The sequence below is a fragment of the Durio zibethinus genome, chromosome 15, assembly GCF_047325235.1.
Source record: "Durio zibethinus cultivar Kanyao isolate XHJ-2024 chromosome 15, ASM4732523v1, whole genome shotgun sequence".
Taxonomy (NCBI): Eukaryota; Viridiplantae; Streptophyta; class Magnoliopsida; order Malvales; family Malvaceae; genus Durio; species Durio zibethinus.
The window spans coordinates 19,863,032-19,878,589 of NC_143176.1; the positions used below are offsets into that span (position 1 = coordinate 19,863,032).

Sequence of the window (15,558 nt, forward strand, 5' to 3'; positions counted from 1 at the left end):
ACTGTTGGTGTCCTTATCACCACTCCATGTTGTTTCACTCCTGTTGGATTTTCCATCATGTAAATGATCTTATGGACTGTAATGGGCACCCTTCCATGATCGGTTTCCATCAGATTTTTCATGTCAGCCCGGAAGTTTTCAAAAATGGTCTCTGCTGTTTCATTGCCAGGCAACATGTAGTAAAGCTCATAAATGATGAAGTTAAACAAGACAGATTCAATACGGAAAATCCAATTCCTTATCACTCTCAGAAATTGTACTGTCAGACTCTCTGGATCTTCGTCACGATCACCTGAGACTTCTGGTTCGGCATTAGGATCAAGTTCTTTCTTTGCATATATTTTCTTCTTCAACTCCTCAAATTTCTTTTTCAGTTTTTCCACTTTAGCCCAATTCAGTTCCTTTGGATCTATTTTCTGCCATTCATCATTTCCATCCAAATCTTCAATACCTAACCATATTTCAGCCTCATCCTCAAGAAATAGAATCTCATTCTGGATCAGCTTCCTATGCTGTAAAGATTCTTCTATTTCGACTGCTATCTCCTCCGCAAATCCATACATGCGAATAGCAACATCTCTCACACTCAAATCCCCACTTTCTTTTCCCTCGACTCCTACTTCACTCTTCTCTTCATCAACTTGTTGGGTAATATTAGGAAGACTTGAAAGATGTAAAGGTCTTTTCCTCTCGTTAATCCGAGTAAATATTGGCACTATATTCAAACCGATCATAAACTCAACTACCGTTTCATTGATTCCATCTACCCTTTTCTTGAACCCTTCAAGACCTTCAACTAAACCCACCAATTCATCTTTTCCTTTGGTTCCAATCACTCTAAGAACCGCATCTTGTAACTGAGAAAGATCAAGGTTGTGAATATTACCGTCGTCGTCCGATTGATAGAATGGTGTCAGCAACTCATAAAATTCCCTCTTCACATCTTTTTGACTTACATTCAGTTGTACCACTTCCTCCAAGTTTTGAAGGACTTGGGCATCTTCGATATTGCATTCTTGAACTAGTTGGTCAAGTAATAGGTCAGTCTCTGAGAGCTTCTCAATGAGTTGGCTCAGTGTTTTATCAACGTCTTGGTCTGAGGTAGCCATTGATGATCAAAGAACAAAGAAAACGAGATTAACAACAAGAAGGAAATCTTGGTAGATTGAGAGAGAGAGAGATAGAAAGAGGAGAGATCAGTTTTTGTATTGTGGTTAGGTAATTCAGTTAGATATAGGGAAGTCACTTGATTGTATCACCTGAGGTGATGTTTAGTTTGATGACAGTCAAGATGGAATTTCTTTAGTCAATTATTGGTATTGTATTTTTGTTTTTCCTTCCCTAGTCTCCCCCCTTGCCAAAATATAAATATGCCCTTTAATAAAAAAAAAAAAAAACGCAAAATAACAGAAAACAAGCCCTCCGATCTCCCTTTCTATCTTCTCGTGTCAGATTTGACTTAAATCACTAATGTGCAATTAAATTAAAATAAAATCTGACTTGAATGCACGTGAAAGTTTGTCACTTCAATTAAAAGCTTTCGTCGTGTATTACCCGATGATAAGCAAAAAAAGAAAGAAATTTGTTACGGCACAAATTATATAATTTAATGAATTAATTGATTAAAGTGTATTTTTTCGACGAAAAAATTTTATATTTAAATTTTATCAGTGATCATTTATTGAAATCATATCAAATATATAATTTATAATTATTTATATATCGAATGCACGATTTATAATCATTTGTATATCGAATATATGATTTATAATCATATGTTTTAAATTGATAGATATAACATATATTATTCTAATTTAAAGGATTGAACAATCTATTTGCTTTTGAATTTTTTTTTAAAAAGAAATGAATCGACTTATTATTTGTACAGAGAGGGAGAGTGAGGATTTATTTTTGTTAGTATTTATAAACTCATTTCATAATTAATATTGAAATCGTATTTAATTAAAATCATATGATTTGATTAGATTATTATTAAAATCAATAACGATATAATTACTCACTAACTAGTTTTTGACCAGTGGGAAGCACGGAATTTTTATTTTTTTATAAAATTGTTTTAATTAATTAAATTTAATATGATATTATTATGTTTCTTTTAATTAAATTTATATCAATTAACCATTAAATAATAAAATTAAAATATTTTATTACCAAGCATATTAATTTTTTAAATTAAAAATGCATCAAATCAAATAAAAAAATATATTTATTAGATAACACATGATATTTATTTATAATTGTACACATTAAAAAAAAAAAAAAACTTTCACATTGAATATTTTCTTTTTGTCAAAAGTTTTGATTTTTATATATTTATATAAGATAAAGATTAGTAAGGTATTCAAGATATTTAATATTTATTAAAATAAGTTGGCTAAAAACTAAAAACGGAAGTAATGAGAGTAATTTATGAAATGTATAAAAATTATCATTTAATAAAAATTTAATTTTTTTATCATTATTACATTAATTTTAAAATCTCTTTTTTCATTTATTCTGAGTGTATTGTATGCACATTATACTTAGATTATTTTAATTATCAAGCATAAATTACTCTCAATTTAAGATATTATTATTCTTTATTTGATTTTTAATTTATTTTATTTAATTAAATATTTAAAAATAAATGTTAATAAAAATCATTAAATTTGTTTTATAATAATGAAAATAAGATATTTTAAATTAAATTTATTTTATCATTAAATTTTAAATTTGAAATGTACAATTAATTTTAAATATATGTCAATTTTTTAGATTCTTCATATGTCGAAAATGTAAATTATTCACATCAAATTATTTTCTTTTTTGTTACAGACTTTGATTTTTATATATTTATATATAAGCTTTAGTGTTAATCAAATTTAATTCAAATTAAAATAATTTTATTAATCTATCAACATGAAATAAATACAATAATCTCCATTTAGACAACCCAAATCATTTCTGAACGTTTTTAAATAAATATATATATATATATACTTTTGCATTTAAAACAAAATCGGGATTAACAAAATGACAATAACTAGAAAACAATAATAAAAGCTTATTAAATCTTTTAAAAATATTATTTTCTTATTCGAAATTGAGCACTGTATTTTTGTTCTTGATAGGATAAATTAATCAGTTTCTCGAAAATATTTAAGCAATAAAGGCAATTTCTTTTTTAAAAATCAATCACTAGTTAAGTTCATCTTGTGCTAAAAAAATCATTTTATAAATATATATATATATATATATAATTTTAGACTATTTTATAAATTATATTTTATTTATAATATATGTAATTAAATATATTTAAAAATAAATTCAGTCTTGATGGAAATGATCAGTTTCTCATCAACTGAACACCTTTATTTCCTTCATTTACGATGGAAATTCTCTATAATACAATCAAATTAGCAATCTCCATTACAGGAACAAGTACTTTGCACAATACCAATCTCTATCTGTCATGTTGGGCTAAAAACTTTCAATTCAATCACATTAGTGGAAGCGAAATCAAACAATAAATTAAATACATAAGAGATAATAATTTAACGTGGTTCGATCCAACTAATCTACGTCTACAGATGAAAAACAAGATCCACTAGTTGTAGAGAATTACAAATATACATCAAATCATCAACCTCATTCAACAATCAATACACATAAGACACTCTCAATCTCCTCTAATCTTATGGAGTATTTTCAATCCAAACAAACACAAACCCAAACCCTTATGCACCCTTTCAACATAACTAAATATATACCCATATGCTCTCATACATCATATTTATATAGACCCTCTCAGTCTCCTCTAGTCCACTCACAAACAAACATGCACATCCATAAGACGTAAAGTCTCAATACTCCTAATAGGTGTCTATCTCACAAAATCTTATAACTCTCTTACATCTTTTTCTCATATATAACCCTGTAGAGATTTCACATATTTATAGCCATACAAACTTGTCCATTAAAAATCTTTTTTCTCCTAAAATTTTTTTCTTGTAAGTCAAACTTGCCTATTAAAAATCTCTTTCCTTTTAAAATTCTTTTCTTACAAGTCAAACTTACCTATTAAAAATCTTCTTTCTCTTAGAATTCTTCTTTTATAAGTCTTTTTATCCATCAAATAATAATTGATAAATCTCAAATAAATTTCAAACAAATCTTAAATAAATCTTTTATGAGATTTGAGTCAATATTTTCAACAATCCATGATCTGATAAGCTTACTTTAATCAACTGACCACCTTTATTTTTTCAGATTCTTCAATTACGCTGTATATTCTCTTTAATTTTTAAGAAATCAGTCAAACAAAACAACGATAACTTTTCAACTTAATTCTGTGGCAATATATCTAGATTCTAGACAAGTGTAGCAAATTCATACATAAGAGTTATTAATTTGCTTTTAGTTGAAGTGATAAAAAGATATTGGTTTTCTTCTTAAGGTACAGTTATAAATTGTAAATCGCATTATAGATATGATAATTTAAAATATGATAAAGTAATATTAATATAAATATAATACAAAAATAAAATACGAGAATGATACAATTTAAAATTTTAATAATAATTATATATACGTTTAATAAAATTTAAAAAATGTATTTCATATTTTCATGTCGATATAAATTATAATATTATAATTTTTATGTAAATTATGATATAAATATATAAATTTTAATATTTTATATAATATGAATATACGAATCGTAAAGTCTATAAAAACTCTCATCATTCATCTAAATTGTCCGTTAGTTTTAATAAGAATAATGAAAAATAGTGAATATTAAAAATTTATTAATCCAATAATTAAAATCGATGATAATTTCCCTCATTTATAGTTTAACTATTATATTAATAAAATTTTCCATGTCCTATCAGTGCAGCTAGACAGATCTAATTTCTGAACTGAACGTCAAAAAAATAGAAACAAATCAACCATAATGTTGATATGAAGTTTCCCCACTCAAAATTTAGTAGGGAGGTATATGTTCAAATCCAGACAGAGAAAAACGAGGAAGTAAATGGAGAAATGAAATCTCAACAAATCAACCACTAAGCTATAAGCAAGAAAACTCTAATTTGTATCAACTAAAGCTACCTCTCTGACATTTTCAACTTCATTTGACTCCCTTCTTATGATATCTAATTTCCTTACAAAGTATCACTCTTTCTGTTCCTTATTTCCTTGTATGTTTCATTCAGCTATATATGCAATTTATTAAATTGAAATTCCAAGTTTCCCCAATAGATCTTCCGTTCGATCTCTCTCACTTCCTCTTCAGATTGTTTAAGCACATCTTCATATGAAGCTAATTCATCCTCCCTTATCATATGCGTGTAGGAAAGACCAAAAGAAGCCAGCACTGAACCAAAACGCAAGATTATCTCATGAACTTGGTCCATCACTTCATTCAATATGATCCCTTCATGTAACCCTTTCCTGCCAATTTCAGACACCGTTGATGTCCTTATCTCCACTCCATGTTGCTTCAATTCTGTTGGATTTTCCATCATGTAAATGATCTTATGGACTGTAATGGGTACCATCCCACGATTGATTTCCATCATATTTTTCAGCTTAGACTTGAAGTCTTCGAAAATGGTCTCTGCTTTTTCATTGCCAGGCAACATTTGATAAAGCTCAGACATGATGAACTTAAACAAGACAGATTCAATGTGGAAAATCCAATTCCTCATCACTCTCTGAAATTGTACTGTCAGACTCTTTGGATCTTCATCACCATCACCTGAGTCTTTTGGTTCAACATTAAGATCAATTTCTTGCTTTTTGTATATTTTCTTCTTCAACTCCTCAAATTTCTTCTTCAGTTTTTTTACTTCAACCCAGTTCAGTTCCATTGAATCTTTTTCCTTCCATTCATCATCGTCTTCCGAATCTTCAATATCAAACGTTATTGCAGCCTCATCCAGATTAAATAGCATCTCATTCTGGATCAGCTTTCTTTGCCCTAAAGATTCTTCTATGTCCAATGCGATGTCATCTTCAAATCCATACATGTGAATAGCAACATCTCTCACTCTCCAAAGCCCTCTTTCTTTTCTCTTGACTCCTAATTCACTCTTCTCTTCTCCAACTTCTTGAGAAAAATTAGCAGGACTTGAAAGACGGAGAGGTGTTTTCCTTTTATGACTCTCTTTAATCCCACTGCAAGTTGGCACTATGTTCAAAACCCTCATCAACTGAATGACCCTTTCATTGGTTCCATCTACCCTTTTCTTGAACCCTTCAAGACCTTCAACTAAGCCCACCAATTCATCATTTTCTTTGGTTCCAATCGCTCTAAGAACCTCATCTTTTAACTGAGAAAGATCAGGGTTGTGAATATTACCGTCGTTCCATTGACAGAATGGTGTCAGCAACTCATAAAACTCCCTCTTCAAAACTTCTTGACTTGCATTCATTAGTTCCACTGACTCCTTCAAGTTTTGGAGCACTTTGGCACGTTTGGCAATGTGTTGTTGAACGAGTTGGTCAAGGTATTGCTCAGTCTGTGAGAGCTTCTCAATGATTTGGCTCAGTGTTTTATCAATTTCTTGGTCCACCGCAGCCATTGATGATCAAAGTAAAAAGAAACGAGATTAACAAGAATGCAATCTTAGTAGATGGTGAGGAGATGAGAAGAGAGATCAGTTTTGGGATTGCGGTTAGGTAATTCAGTTAGATATAGGGAAGTTATTTGATTGTAGCACTTGAAGGTGATGTTTAATTGGATGAAAGTCAAGATGGAATTTCTTGCATAAAAGATTCTTGCAGTTGTATGCGAAATAGACACACTAAAATATATACTATTACCAAACATAAATAAAAGAAAATAAACCCATATGTGGGATATGTAAAATGGATATATGCCGTCTTTTGAATAATTGGTTGGTTGTCTTTTTGGGTTTTATTCTTTTTTTTTTCTTGTGAATTCTAAAAAAACTACCCTGCTGTTTGTGATTAGGGACAGGAGCTCAAGCACCAGTGATATGACACCTGAAGACAGTTGAGAGCAACAGAAGAAAGAGGAGGAACTGCATGCTAGTAGTCTCCGAGTTCCACGCAGGCATGTCTTATTGTTTTCCCCAAACTTAAAGCAAGTTTTGTATATACGATTTGAATATGAAGTGTTTTAATTATAGGCCACGGAATACGGGAATGTCTGTTGAAGAGCTAGATGCCAATGAGAAACAATCTTTCTTAGTTTGGCGCAGGAGTTTGGCAAGGTTAGGCTATGAATGATATGAACATTATCCTCTTTTGAATCAGTTAAAAGAGGTCAATGACAAATTATGAGATCAAGACTGTAATAATAAATATGCAACTGCACAAGACATCTAGATCAACATCGTCAAGGATATATTCTGTGATACGTCCAAATTCTGCCTCCAACGAGGTCAGACAAAGTAAATATTTACTCTGCCAGCTATACCAAACTCAGAAACAACTTGACACGAATTTGTCGTCATCTCTAAATGATTTGATGTTTTATATGGAAAGTTAGTAGTTCAATTACAGTTATTGTTCAACATTGGCTTAAAGGTCCTTGCCCCTTTACCTTTTCTGTTGATGATAGCGCGTGAGCCATGTCTGAATAGAAGCATACTTAATGAGCCTGTTCACATGGAGAACATTTTTTTATAGGAATGACTCATCATGCGTTATACTTTGATATTTGCACTTATTGGCATCTAGAGACTTGGCTTAATTGTGTTCTCATTCCCTTTTATTTATTTCAGACTTAAGGAGAATGAGAAGCTTGGTCTTACTCCATTTGAGAAGAACTTGGATCCGGAGGCAGCTTTGGCGAGTTCTTGAATGCAGTGATTTCGTAAGATCTTTGTCTCTTGTAATGTAGAAATTTCTTATTTTTGAAGATGAAACGTAAATAACTTTCTACACTATACTTGTTGGTACATTTATGATGGACCCAAAGAAGTTGTATTAGATTGATTTTCTTAAAGCAGTGTTGTCTTGGAATGAGGCAGAATCAACACTCCAACCAGAGATGCCACATGCAAAAGAAAAAAAAGAAAAAGAAAAAGAAAAAGAAGCTTACTTAAGTGAAGCAAGCCTCTAATTTCTAAACATTGTTATAAATTCACATTAATGTTTGTTAACATAAAGGTCAAGCATTATCAATTATCATATATTCTCCCCCTATTTCTTATCTCCAACAAGAAGTCACACTTGGACAATATTACTCTTGTTTAATTATTCTAAATGACAACAAGGCACTTAAGTAAGCCAAGAGGGACCCTTTTAACGATGTGCGCATTAGCACAAGATATATGGGCAAGGAAGAAAGAAGAAGAGGGTGGGCAAGCATGAAGGGAAGGAAGGAGGGGGTTGGGATGCCTGTCTTTACTTACAACATTATTTTAGATTTCTTATTGAATAAGAAAAGATTTACGCTTGTTTGAAGCAAAAATATGAACTAAAAGCATGTGATTTTGAGGGTTTTTTCTCTCTTCATTTTTGTAATTCAGTCATGCCTTTTCTTTCTTTATTTTCCTTGTGCCTTTTACAAGCTATGATAACCGCCTTACTGATATTCTGATAACATTGTATTCTTTCAGCTTGTTATGGTTGTTGATGCAAGTGTCCCTCTGTTTTGCAACTGTCTTGATCTTGAGGTAATAACATTATATAATATTTCTCTTGTCCGGAATATGTTGCTCTTTAAATAGTGCTAAAGTAGCTGGAGATAGATGGAGCTTCTGCAAATTTGATTTAATGAATATCCTGAGACAAATGTAATTATTTGTTAAAAAGAGGAGGTGTGAGGCAATTTATTGATGGTGCATTAGCTGCTTCTTGATGCTAGAATGATAACTCTCTTCAAATTTGAAGATCTGGTTAATGCCAAGAATCTATTGTTTATCTTCATGTGCAAAATTAGGTCCAATATTGGAGAGCATCATGCATTATTTCCACTGTATATCATGATGATGATGATAGTTTATTTGTGTATTTTTGTACTATTTAATGGGATGGTTAGTACCTGCGTTGCTGACAAATTCGTTTCAAACCATTCTTTTTTTACATCTAGGCATATGCAAGAGAGATTGATGAGCATAAGAGAACATTGCTTATTGTAAACAAGGCAGTTCTTCTGCCAGTTTCTATCAGGTTAGTGTCAATTCTAAATGTTTGCTCTGCCGTGGATTGATTTCCAGTTTTCAACCTCTTACAATTTTTATTGCCTCTATTCAATTAGGGGAAAATGGGCAAAATTTTTTTGTTTTCATAAGATTCCCTTTGTGTTCTGGTCTGCTAAAGCTGCTTCTGCTGCATTAGAAGGAAAATTGCTCACTGACCCTTGGAAGACAAAAAATAGCATGCAAAAGAGTGATGATCCTGACACAAAAGTCTATGCGAGGGAGAAGCTCTTGGCCCGTTTACAGTCTAAAGCAGAAGAAATAGTCAAAATGAGAAAATCAGGCTGCAGTACCTCCAGGTCATCCAATATTCAATCTCCTAGTGGCAATGCTGAAGGAACTTCATAATGTAGTGGAGGGCTTTGTGGGGTATCCTAATGTTGGTAAAAGCTCAACTATAAATGCTTTGTTAGGCCAGAAACGTGCCTGTGTTACCTCCACTCCAGGGAAGACAAAGCATTTCCAGACATTAATAATTTCTGATGAGCTGACTCTATGTGATTGTCCTGGATTGGCGTTTCCATCTTTCTCAAGCTCAAGATATGAGATGATTGCGTCAGGGGTGTTGCCAATTGAAAAGATGACAGAGCAGAGGGAGGCTGTGCAAGTTGTTGCTAACAGAATCCAAAGGCACATTATTGATCGAGGATGTATGCAAAATTAACTTACCAAAACCCAAGCCATATGAAATACAGTCTCGGCCTCCTCAGGCCTCAGAATTTTTGAGAGCTTATTGTGCTTCACGTGGGTATGTTGCCTCTAGTGGAATACCAGTCGAAACTAGAGCAGCCCGCCAAATTTTGAAGGATTACATTGGTGGAAAGCTGGCCACTATGAAATACCACCTGGGATACCTGATGAAGGTAGCGTGGAATACTATGGGAAACGAAGCGTGTCTGAACTTCCCAATTCAGATGCATCTGATGTTGAAGATTCTTTGGAAAATGAACGTGAAACTACACCTGTGCCAGAGCATGTACTGGATGATCTTAGCTCCTTTGATCTGGCCAATGGACTTGCTTCCCAGAGGGCAACAGTTAAGAAGTCAAACGCATCCCATAAACACCACAAAAAGCCCCCAAGGAAGAAGGATCGGTCATGGAGAGTTAGTAATGATGATGATGATGATGGAATGCCAGTAATCCGAGTCTTCCAGAAGCCATTGAGTTCGGGTCCTCTTAAGTGTTTATGAAGAACCAACTGAAGAAGTACTAGGATAAACTGGTGCCTTCTCTTGCTTCATTGTATGCTTCTCCATGGAAGGAAATTTATCAGTTGGCTGCTGGTTTACATGCCACCTCATCTCTTCGAACATGACAAAAGGGAAGACAGATTAATATATACATATGGATTCGGTACATGTCACGTGGCACAAAATCAGCTTATTGGATTTGCAGCACTAATATTTATTGGCCTGGCATACGTGTATGGTTGAGATGCCGTTTTGTTGTTTTACAAAATACATCCCCTTTGAGGCCAAAGAGGAAGTTGATCCCTTGGTTGGTGTACCTCTGATTGTTGCTTTCTCTCTTTTGTTTTTTTCTTATTTATGTTGAATATGAGAATATGTTGATGGAGAACCACCTTTTGTCCTGTGTTTCGCTGCTGCTTCTCAAATCTCAAGTTGAATATTTGAACATTTTATTTTTTAAAAAGTCAACCAAAAAAATGGAGATGGTTTGTCGTTAGCCCTGTTTAAGGTAAAAACTATTTAGTTTAAATTTAAAATTTTGTTTGAAATGATTTAAATAAAAAAGAACTCATTAAATATATTGGAATATAAATTTTAGATCAAATTTTGAATAAAAAATTTAAAACTAAAACTATGTCTGGTCTAATCTAAATTTATATATATATATAAATTTATATATATATATATGAATTATATATAAATTAATTCACATATATAAATTAAAAAAATATATTTTTATTAAACTTTTATTTTTATTTTTATATAATTTTTATTTTAATTTTTTACATATATAATTTTTATTTTTAATTTATATATACGTGAATTAAATATAATCTCATTAAATTTAATTTAATCATTTTTTTTAATTTTTATTATATAAATTAAGTTTAATAGTGGGCTTAAATTTTATTTTTTTAATTTGGGTTAGACTTTAAAAAATTTTGAGACCCGAAATTTTAAGTTAAATCGAACTCAAAAAAAGAATATAAACTATTAATATCAAGTATAAGCTCAACTCAAACCTGACTCTACTTGATCCATTCACATCTCTATTTGTTGTATATCTAGGTTAAATATGTAAAAGAAATTTGTAAATTAAATGTAAAAAAAAATGGGAGTGTTAAATACACTCTACATTTTTTTAAAATACACCTTATTTTTTTTAAAAAAATTTATAAGTAAAATTACTTAAATACTTTTTTTTTATAAAATTTTGAATATCCTTCATTCATAATATTTTTTATGGCTTCTCAAAAACGCATTTTCGTAAAATTTTATGAAAATTTACAAAAATAAGAATTTTGTTAAAATTATTTATAAATGAGTGTAACAAAAACATATAAGCTATTAATATAAGTATGAGCCCGGCTCGAACCCAATCCAATTCGATCCATAAGCACATCTATTTATCGTATATCTATATTAAAAATGTAAAAGAAATTTGTAAATTAAATGTAAAAAATTAAGAGTTATAAAAACATTATACTTTTTTTTTTAAAATATATCTCATTTTTTAAAAAAGTTTTACAAGTGAAATTACCAAAATAGCTAGCTTTCTTACAAGTTTTTTAATATCCATCGTTCATAACACTTCTTATGATTTTTCGAAAGTATATTTTCGTGAAAATTGATGAAAAATTAAAGAAAAAATTTTTGTTAAAATTATTTATAAACTAGTATAATAAAAAGTAATTATAAAAAAATCATAAATTTTAAAATTAATAAAAAATTTATTTTTATTGTTTTAATTTTTAAAAATTTTTTTATGATATTCTAATTAAATATTTTATCTCTAAATGTTATGAAAGATGATGAAAGAATTATTAGGTCTAATTAATGTATAAAAAATATAATTATTTAGAATTATATAAATAATAATACTGAATACCACATAATTTTGTAAAAATGCTAACAAATCACCATTGTCATGTCCTCGATCTTACATGAACTTGATAATCAGTAAAAAAGGGGTTGGAAGAATTAAAACTAACTCAAAATTAAAATTTTTCTTAATCAACATTGCAAGCTTATGAATAAAGAAGTAACATAAGTAATACTATTAAATATTATATAATTTTGTCAAAATTTAATATGTTAATCGAAGAAAAATATTATCATAAGTAGATAGAAAGATTTCTCTAAAAAGTTCAGTTTAATTAAAATTATTATAAAATTTTAATAATCACTAAAAAAAGTAAAAAGTATGATATTATTCTTTTTATAAGATGAAAATAATAAAAGTAATTTTTTATTAATTCAAATTTATAATTTTTTAATAATAAATTTTTTCATTACATTTATTTACAAATAATTTAAACCAAATTTCTCCATTATAAATTTTCATAAAATTTTAATTCCAACATTTTTGAAAATATATTTTTGAGAAATGTTATTAAACTTCTCATAAATGCATTTTTGAGATACATTATGACTTTTCATAAATAAATTTTTAAAAGTTATAAAATTTGTGAAATAAGTATTTTAATAATTTTACTTATAAAAAATAAAAAAAAAAGTGTGATTAAATAGAAAAAAAATGAGTGCATTTAGAAATTCTTTTTTGTAAAAAACTAGCATAAAAAAATTGACAAATCCTAAAAGGCTTGAGAAATTTTGGTCCCAATCTCTTGAGTGACAAAGTACATTTAAGTTTGCACAACAGCAGGGTATGGAGTATGGACCATTAAATGCTGTCGACGTCTTAAGAAAGCATTAATTCCCAAGTACATAAATTTTTGAACTTGTGCATATTTATCCATAGGAAAATGACAATGTGGATAAACATTTGAATAAACATAATTTCTCATTTTTTTTAATTTACGCCTCATTTAAATGTGCAATGAAAAAGTTTAATCATAAAATGATAAAATGATATTTATGAGGGGTTGAGAGACCTATCCAAAAAGTCCTTGTTGTATTAAATTTTGTATTGCAAATTGAGAGAATAATTTATTCAATTTTCTTGAATTATATTTGTATATTTTTTGATAAAAAATAAATATTCTATTCCTCTTAAAATTAAATTTTTTATTAAATTTTATCTAATTAATTAAAATTTTTATAATTATTTTAGTAAAATTATAAATTTTAAAAATTTAAAATAAAATTTATAAATTTTGAGTTTTAGAATTTTTGAATATATATTTTAAAAATTTTAATTCAACATAATATTTAAAAAAATAAAATAAAATTTGAATTATTTTGATAAAAAAATGACAAGAAATTATTATTATTTTTTAATCGTGCTTATCAATTTTTATAAAAAATTGATTTTATCTTAATTTATTACTTTAACATAAAAAAACATCTCATCTATAATTTTTATATTATAATAAAATAATTATAATTTTTATATTATAATACAATAATTAATCAATTATAATAAAAAATTATGTAAAAATCTACTACTTAAATATATAAAATCTATATAATTTTGGTATAGATTCTAAATAATATTAAATTATTATTAATTACAATAACTATAATAAATTAAATTTTATATCCCATAATTCTATATAAGTTATATAAAAAATTAATTATTATTGATTAATTATAATACAATAATTACATTTATTTAAAAAACACATAAAATAAAATAATTGCTATTAAAGAATTAAAAGATAACTGTAAGACACAAATGTAGTCATAACTGTAATGCTTAGTATTTTATTCAGATTAGTAGTTGTAAAAGAACATAATAAAAGTAAGAATAATATAATACAATATCTGGCCAAAGCCAGCTCTCACCTCATATGTAGTTGTCAGGTCGAACGGATGCTTTCCCACGCGCTTTTTCTTAGAAATTGCTTTTACGAGCCATTAGACAACACTTGGATGGGCGTGCGCGGGGCTGCTTTCTTCGAAACAAACAAAAAGAAGAATTTCTAAATACAATATTTTTTTATTTTATATTTATTTATTACAACAAAGTCAAAATAAAATTCGTTAAGTAATTTTTATAAGAGTGTTTTTTTTTTTAATAAAAATGTGATTGCATTAAAATTTTTTTGATTGCATTTAAAATTTCTCAGTAAGCAATAATGTCATGAAGAAAATTTTATTATTATATTTTTGGAATTAAAGTTAAATTTAACATTATATTATAATTTAATATTAAATTATATTTTTGACAAAAAAATTGTTAATATGAGTAGTAAATTTATGTTAGTTTTGTTAATTTTTATGCAAAAATCAACAAAATTAAAAATAAAATGAAAAATTTAATGAACTTGAAGCCTGTTAAAAAAATTCAACATCTATCTATAATATAATGATAGATTTAATCTTACTCCATTTTTTTATTTTAATTTGTAAGCTTATATAATCAAAGTTGACAGTAATTTTTTTCATGAATTAACAATATCCAAATGATTAACAAAGAAATTTTTTTAAACATTGAATGGTAAAACCTTGGCATTATATTTAAGTTGAAATGCATGTTTAAATTACTATTAATATTTTTACTTTTTTATTTACAAATGTTACACGGTAAGTAGAAATACAAAGTTCAAGTATTTTTTAATTTTAGGTAATTTACATTTAGGAAAAAACATTTATTGCCAAAATTTTAATGCTTTTCTCTCGTAATCTCTATTTCAACGTTAGGATATGCATATTAAAGGGCAAATGCTGGAAATATTTGAACAAATACAAATTCTTAATTACACTAAAAGATAAATGGGGTTTGAATTATTTTTTTACGTTCTTGATTTACCTTTAAATCCCTTTTATCCAATTATATATTTAATTGAATAAGACATTACACTTTTAAGTTCTCTTGAACTAACTCAACTACATACTTGATTGAAAAAAATATTATACGACTAAATTCTCTTGAAGCATTAACCTTTAAATGTTAGTTTCAATAATATGTCAATTAATTTAAACTTTAATTTTGTTATTATTAAAATTAATTAAAGGCCATTATCATTTATTGCTTATAATAAATAAAACTTTGTTTTTAAAAAGTTATAGCCTTTGAGAATTTAATAGGATCCAACAAGTGAAGGTTTATAAACACTTTATAAAGATAGTTAAAATATTAGTTAAAAAATTTTTGTATTTAATGTATGAATTATTATTTTATACACTATAAGTGAAGTCTAAAACTTATCTACGTGGATCTCTTTATGCATTACATGCCTTTCTAAAGAAATAAGCTTTTTTTTTTTTTTTATCTCTCTCTTACTT

At 28.1% G+C, this 15,558-nt stretch overlaps 1 pseudogene; it reads left to right on the forward strand.

Annotated features, from left to right (window-relative positions):
* The first annotated feature begins 6,649 nt into the window (after positions 1 to 6,649).
* On the forward strand, positions 6,650 to 10,786 carry LOC111302440 (GTPase LSG1-2-like; annotated as a pseudogene).
* Positions 10,787 to 15,558: the final 4,772 nt, after the last annotated feature.